The 7,734-nt window shown below is 42.0% G+C and overlaps 2 protein-coding genes and 1 long non-coding RNA gene across 3 annotated transcripts in view; 1 reads left to right on the top strand and 2 right to left on the bottom strand.

The window, feature by feature from the left end:
• LOC116036424 (bromodomain-containing protein DDB_G0280777-like) overlaps positions 1 to 7,734 on the top strand; it is a 1,700,590-nt gene that overhangs the window by 1,040,878 nt on the left and 651,978 nt on the right. The window lies entirely within an intron of this gene.
• LOC116036425 (C1q-related factor-like) overlaps positions 1 to 7,734 on the bottom strand; it is a 680,685-nt gene that overhangs the window by 103,774 nt on the left and 569,177 nt on the right. The window lies entirely within an intron of this gene.
• Positions 1 to 7,734, bottom strand: part of LOC118496571 — a 25,609-nt gene extending 17,875 nt beyond the window's left edge. The window contains exons 1-2 of the long non-coding RNA XR_004899162.1: positions 7,724 to 7,734; positions 6,829 to 6,833 (exon numbers count right to left, since the gene is read on the bottom strand). This is a non-coding gene — a long non-coding RNA (uncharacterized LOC118496571). The remainder of the gene's footprint in view (positions 1 to 6,828; positions 6,834 to 7,723) is intronic.

The raw sequence follows: 7,734 nt of genomic DNA, 5'->3' as shown, positions 1-7,734 counted from the left end.
CATGCAGTCTAATCCAGGGTTTTCCAGCCATTATAAGGTTTGGGTGCAGCACCCTTGCTGTTTTGGGCAACACCTAAACCATATGAACATGACAAAATTATTTTTCTAAGGTCTAATAATTGCAGTTTGTCCCCAGTGGACTTTATTAGCAAGTTTAGTCTTTAAGCTTTTTGAGTGATATTCATTTATTATCTGCTCTAACTTTTCTAATGTTTTAGACACAGATATGGTGATAACGGTCCAAAATGATTTGAACAAGAGACGCCAAACTACCACAAAGAGACACAAACCTACTACAAAGAGACACCAAATGACCAAGGAGACCCGAAACAACCCCAAAGAAAACTAAAATGACCAAAAACAGACACAACATGACTACAAAGAGACGCAAAAACCAACAAAAGAAACAAAATGTACGGGAAAATTGAATTTTTTCAAATTGAAAAACAACATTTTCTTGAGGAAGGACGACTAAACCCCCCGCCAAAAAAGCGCATCTAAGTTTTCCACAAAGCAAGGGAAAACACGCCTAATCTACTGAATCAACACTTAATAATACAATTGTTCTTTTTTGTATTGCCAGTGATTTCCCGAATCGATTAGATTCCGAATTCAGTGCTGATTTGGAAGAATTTCAATTACAAAACCAATTATGCTTGAATATAAAATAGATTATACAATTGTACAAGGTTCCCTCTAACCTGCTGCATTATTTAAAGTATCAATGTTTACATTAAGAATTGACCCCAAAGCAGCAACATTAATCAGGGTTCAACAATTCAATGCATTCTCATGAACGGGGCTGTATGATATTGTACAAAAATGTATGCACACCAAAACGTATGATATCCCGCAAAATTAGGAGACCACCGGCTGGCTATGAGATCCATGACGCAGCAGTTGCTAGTTGTTTAAGTTGCTACAGAGCTTCTTGACGCCGGCTACAGACCTCCGTCGCAGCTCGGTCGTATCAGCCTAAGTTAGTAGATGTGTTTAGCCGCTACAGAGCTCTGCGACGCCGACTACGGTGCTCAGCATGGTGCTCTGCATGGTGCTCTGCATGGTGCTCTGCATGGTGGTCTGCATGGTGCTCCGATGTATCAGCGGTAGTTGGTGGTTCAGTTACCCGAAAATAGGTGACTTTGAGCCAGGTACAGAGCACCGCGAGCTGCCGGTCGTTTTCGGCGGCGTTACGGTTAAGTTTAGTCCACAAAATATGAGCGTTTGCCACGATGAAAGTTAAGACAAGGCACCAGAACGACTTAAGATTAGCAAAAAGATTGTGGTTTGGAATAAAACACTCCTAAGGAACATGCACTTCCGGGGTGAAAGTCTTAAGTTTTCCCCAGGAAGCAAACTCCGCTCCCTGACTTGAAAGTCCTGTGCTTTAACGGCCAGCCATACTTTTTCTTTAACATGAACACACTACAACAGTCAAGCAATAAAGTGGAGCACTACAGACTCTACAGTCAGTGATTATTGAGTGACATTTCATTCAGACATTTGGAGGCGAGAGGTCATCTTTGGTGCAGTTTTTAACCCTCTTCCTGACAAGCCAGCATGACATAGTTGGTACCAATGGATTCCTTAGGTCTTCTAGTTTATTATGACACAGAGATCTATTATGGATATATGATTCATGAATCGATATAGGATCATTCAAAGGAAAATCGTTTTAAATCTGGAAATCTATTTTTTAAACCCAGCCCTAATTATTTTCATTATTGTTATTATTATTTTAGTTAGAGAGAAGAGGGTTTGGAGTGAGGAGAAGTGAACCTGGGGGTTTGGATGGGTGGCAGATATACCTAATTTTGTGAACTCTATCACACTGTCACAAAGCTGCAAACTGATATTTCTTTAAAGGAAAGATAATGTTGAATGAAAAAAAAGCAGATGCACAAATGCCCAAAATGAGTTTTTATGTAATTCATAAAGGAAATCTTAAACACTATGAAATAGTTCCTCCTCAGACGTTTGGTTTATGTTTTCCTCTTGTGCATATTTGTGCAAATAATTAGACAACTTAATTATGTGCAGAGATTAACACTGGTGTTGGATAGCAAATGAAAAAATATCTAAAAGTACTGGTGGTAGCCCATTTTGCAGAGGTCAGCAACCTTAGCCACTAGTGCCACCATCACCATGCGGTAACTCAACCAATGGCACACTAGAAATACATGCGCAAGAGAGTTTTTGGGAAATGTTACAATCCGCATGCCAAATGACCTCTTTCCCATCCATTAGCAAGAGCACAGCCTGTTATTTACGGTAGTTTGATTGACTTTTTTCCCCATCCACATTCCGTGAAGATGCGCCCTATTCTGCCCCTGATTGGCTAGTACTGGTTGCCTTCTTCACAGACTTATTACTAACCCTAACGCTATGGAGCACTGATTAACAAACCCATTTTAAAATGGCACTTCATATTAAAAAGGTTGCCCGATCCCTGACATAATGTGTATTACGGTTGGAGTCTTAAGAGCTGCAGTCTGGTCTGTCTGCAGCAGAGGGCGCTGCTGTTGCAGACATCTACCTCAAACTGTTTCAGTTGTACAACAGCTGTGGATGCAGATCAAGAACTATAGTAGAAAAATACAGATTTGAGGATGAGTTACTAAAGTTACAAAGTTTATTTAGCTGTGTGAAGAGTAGAATACACCAGAACATTCACTGAAGTCTTTGCAGGAAAAAGAAAACATGGCATGACAGCATGAGAGGATGTATAAGAGTATCTACCCTGATAAAGGCCACACGACTAAACATAGTGGTCTCTCAAGTGTTGCTATTTTCAGTCTATTTACCTTCTCCATGCACCTTGGAAGTAGGTAAAGTTGTGCCAGAAATCCCTACCCTACTTCTGCATTGTCAGTTCCTCATAGACTATATAGAAATTATCTCAGTGCAAAAATTAAAACATGATTGCTGATTAAGAAAGAATCAAATGGGATATATAAAGACTAAATAACTAAAAATACTAACTGACAAATGGACTCCCTTGCACCATTCATGGATATTCATGCAAAAGCAACCAGTTTTTGTTTACATTTTTAAAGCCATTTCAAGATTACAATTATGCTAACTCAGAATTGTATTTTGCTTCTGGCGTGGCAAAGTTTTTACCAACTACATAAACAGACCACTGAACCTGAATCCTTTATCACACTTTCTCTCTAAAGTACAGCTTTTCACACTGCTAACCAAGAAGAGTCTGTATGTCAATGTAAATAGTTCAATTTCATGTGTGGCTCAATGGGCAGACTGGACCATCACTGTTATAAACATATGCAGACATATTTCTAGAACTTTGAGATAAAGAAAACTCAAAGAAATTCCCCCATAAGTGTTTGTTAGTGTGTTCTAGTTACTTTTATTGCTATATGTGGCTTTATGTTGCCCCAGCAGGAAATCTACCCTGCAGTAACAAACACTGACCAGAAGATGGAGCTAAATAAGTTTAAAATCCATACCAGAGTCTCTGCACTGTACCTCTCCAAGCACATTCAGAACAAACATAATTCCATACAAGCATCATTCACTCCCTAATATTTGTGGTATTTGTATTTATTCTGTCTGACACACAAACGTTTTTACGTGTAGTAGTATTAGCCTCACGCTAATTTATCAAGACTAGGCCTACCGGCTAAACTAACGCTAGCTTCATGGCTACCTCTACACCTGCGAGTCCCCACTCCCCCTCAGGATTTCCTCGTTGTTCAATAATACAAACAAAGAAATTGCTGACCTCAGGGAAGATGTTCGTCGGCTTTCCGAGGACTTAAAACCAAGATGCTTTGTTAACCGCCTGCTTGGACGTGGCTCATAATCGTCGCTCCGGATCTCATCTCTCTCGGCGCCTTCCAGGATACCGCGCCATGGGACCCCAGCTGCCTGCCCACGCCATCGTCCCTGCTCGACACCGGTTATCAGCCACCCTGGACTGAGGTGGTTTGCGGCCGAAAGAGAGCCTCGGGTAGGGCTCCATCGCCTCCTGCCCTCAGCCTCTCCAACCGCTTCAATGCTTTGTCGGAGTCGGAGCCGGTGGTGGCCAGTGCGGCTCACCGGGCTCGCCCCGCTTCAAAGCAGACTGACCAGCCGTCGTCACGGAAGACGATTGCTACCGCGCGGCGAAAGCTCTGAGGGATGCGGTAGTCAGACGGTCCGGTGGCCTACACTGCCTGGATCAGCCAAATGACAACGTTCCTCAAAAACAATCTCCACAACCGAACGGTAAGCATTCTTCCTCTTCTTTTCCCTGCCCATCTGAAACCGACACTGACTGTTTTGCTCCCGTCACCGGCTACCCACACCCCCCCCACTCCTCGTCCGCTCTTCCCCCTAACCACAGTAATTATTGGGGACTCCATCACTAGAGACCTACGGTTTCATAATGCTGTCACACACTGTTTTCCCGGAGCCAAAGTTGCAGACATCCTGGCTAAAGTTATGGACCTGATACCCTCATTTCCGACCTCTATCAAACGCATCGTGGTCCATTGTGGACATAACGACATGTCCACTCGGATTCAGGAGTGTGAGCGCACAAGGCGAGACTTTACCACTCTCATTGAGGCTTTAAAAAGCACTGGGAAGTCGGTTTTTATTTCGGGCCCACTTCCATCTCTAGGTCGCGGATCAGGCCTCTTTAGCAGACTACTCTCCCTTAACACCTGGCTCCAGCTCACATGCAGTATTCACAGGATAGGTTTTATTGACAACTTCAATCTGTTTTGGGAACGTGGCTCCCTGTTCAGCAGGGATGGGATTCATCCCAATACACGCGGAAGCCAGATGCTACGTGGAAATTTGCACCACGCCCTGCATACCCAGACCTCTGATTGACTGTTTACATCCCGTAAACACTCCCACAAGCACACTGACCAGACACACTCTCCCAAAGTCAATAATCAGAGATACAGCGCTATACGCCCCTCTGTGCTCCCTTCAGAGCAATCACCCATTCATAATCCCATAACCACCGTGTCTGTCCCCCGACTGAGACCGTTTAAACCAAACACTAATAAAAGAGGTGCTATACTAAACAACCTAATTGGAATTAAAACAACCACTGCAACGACAGAACAGAATAGGAAAATCAAATGTGGGCTATTAATATTAGATCTCTGTCATCGAAAGCATTATTGGTAAACGAATTGATATCAGATAACCACATTGATTTATTCTGCCTCACCGAAACCTGGCTGGGCCATGACGAATATGTTAGTTTAAACGAAGCCACTCCTCCCAGTCATAATAATACCCAAATTCCACGAGGCTCAGGCCGAGGAGGGGGAGTTGCAGCCATATTTGACTCGAGCCTGTTAATTAATCCTAAACCTAAACTAAATTATAACTCGTTTGAAAGCCTTGTTCTTAATCTTCAACACCCAACATGGAAAACAGTACAGCCAATTATATTCGTTGTTGTTTACCGAGCACCAGGTCCATATTCTGAGTTTTTATCTGAATTCTCAGAGTTTTTATCATGCGTAGTCCTTCAATCAGACAAAGTACTTATTGTAGGTGATTTTAATATCCATGTGGACATTGAGAGCAATAGCCTTAGTACTGCTTTCAATTCACTGCTAGATTCTATTGGTTTCAGTCAGAGGGTGCATAAGGCCACGCACTGTTTTAACCACACCCTCGACCTTGTGCTAGAATATGGCATCAAAATTGACGATTTAATAGTATTTCCGCAGAATCCTTTATTATCAGACCATTTTTTAATAACTTTCGAATTCCTACTACCAGACTATACGAAATTAAATAAAAGTTTCTACACTAGATGCTTATCTGACAGTGCTATAGCTAAATTTAAGGAAGCTATTCCAACAGCACTTAACTCAATGTCATGCCTTAATATAACAGAGGACTGTTACGTTAACTCTAGTCCCTCCCAACTTGATAACTTTGTAGACGCTGCTACGGCCTGCCTACGGACTACTTTAGACTCGGTTGCTCCTCTCAAAAAGAAGATGATGAAGGAAAGGAAACTAGCACCTTGGTATAACTCCCAAACTCGCAAATTAAAACAAATCTCACGAAAACTTGAAAGTAAATGGCGTTCCACCAAACTGGAAGAATCTCGTGTGGATTGGCAAGATAGTCTAAAAAATTATAGGAGGGCCCTCAGAAATGCCAGATCAGACTATTACTCAACACTAATAGAAGAAAATAAGAACAACCCAAGGTTTCTTTTCAGCACTGTAGCCAGGCTGACAGATAGTCACAGCTCTATTGAGCCATCTATTCCTATAGCTCTGAGCAGTGATGACTTCATGACCTTTTTAATGATAAAATTATAACAATTAGAGAAAAAATTCATCACCTTCTGCCCACAGCTTCCAACGACTCACCATTGGGCGCAGGAGGGCTAGAGAGAACGATAAGACCTGATACTTATTTAGACGGCTTTTATCCTTTAGACCTCCAACAATTAATGTTAAGGGTCTCTTCAGCTAAGCCAACTACCTGTCTCTTAGACCCCATTCCAACGAAGCTACTTAAAGAAGCACTACCTGTGGTCAACACCACATTACTAGATACGATCAATATGTCCTTATTAACGGGTCACGTACCGCAGTCTTTTAAAGTAGCTGTGATAAAACCTATTCTGAAAAAACCCACCCTCGACCCTGAGGTCTTAGCCAACTATAGACCTATATCTAACCTCCCGTTTCTCTCCAAAATCCTTGAGAAGGTAGTCGCTAATCAATTGTGTGACTTTCTGCATAGAAATAGTCTATTTGAAGACTTTCAGTCAGGATTTAGAATGCATCATAGCACAGAGACGGCACTGGTGAAAATCACTAACGACCTTCTAACTGCTGCTGACAAAGGACTTGTCTCCGTACTTGTCTTATTAGATCTTAGTGCTGCATTCGACACTATTGACCATACCATCCTCTTACAGAGACTGGAACATTTAGTTGGCATTAAAGGAATCGCACTAAGCTGGTTTAAGTCCTATTTTTCTGAGCGATCCCAATTTGTTAATATTAACGATAAACCATCCAAATACGCTAAAGTTAGCCATGGCGTTCCTCAAGGCTCAGTGCTTGGACCAATTCTATTCTCTTTATATATGCTTCCTCTAGGCAATATTATTAGGAAACACTCAATTAACTTTCACTGTTACGCAGACGACACCCAATTATATCTGTCAATCAAGCCAGACGAAAGCGGTCAGTTAGCTAAACTTCAAGCGTGCATTAAAGATATAAAATCCTGGATGACCCACAATTTTCTGATGTTGAACTCAAACAAAACGGAAGTTATTGTGCTGGGACCCAAGCACCACCGAACTTCATTATCTAAATATATAGCTACCCTAGATGGTATTGCCCTGGCCTCCAGCACTACTGTCAGAAATCTAGGAGTCATTTTTGACCAGGATCTATCCTTTAACGCCCACTTAAAACAAACCTCAAGAACAGCCTTTTTCCATCTTCGTAACATTGCCAAAATCAGGAACATCCTGTCTCAAAACGATGCTGAAAAACTAGTCCATGCATTCGTAACTTCCCGGCTGGACTACTGTAATTCTTTACTATCAGGCTGCTCAAATAAGTCCCTCAAGACCCTCCAGCTGATCCAGAATGCTGCAGCACGTGTTCTGACAAGAACTAACAAAAGAGATCACATTTCTCCTGTATTAGCTTCTCTGCATTGGCTTCCTGTAAAATCCAGGATTGAATTTAAAATCCTTCTCCTGACCTACAAAGCACTAAA

This window comes from Sander lucioperca, chromosome 13, assembly GCF_008315115.2.
Source record: "Sander lucioperca isolate FBNREF2018 chromosome 13, SLUC_FBN_1.2, whole genome shotgun sequence".
Lineage (NCBI taxonomy): Eukaryota > Metazoa > Chordata > Actinopteri > Perciformes > Percidae > Sander > Sander lucioperca.
Note: the sequence above shows the minus strand (reverse complement) of the source record. Positions and strands in the feature narration are given on the sequence as shown.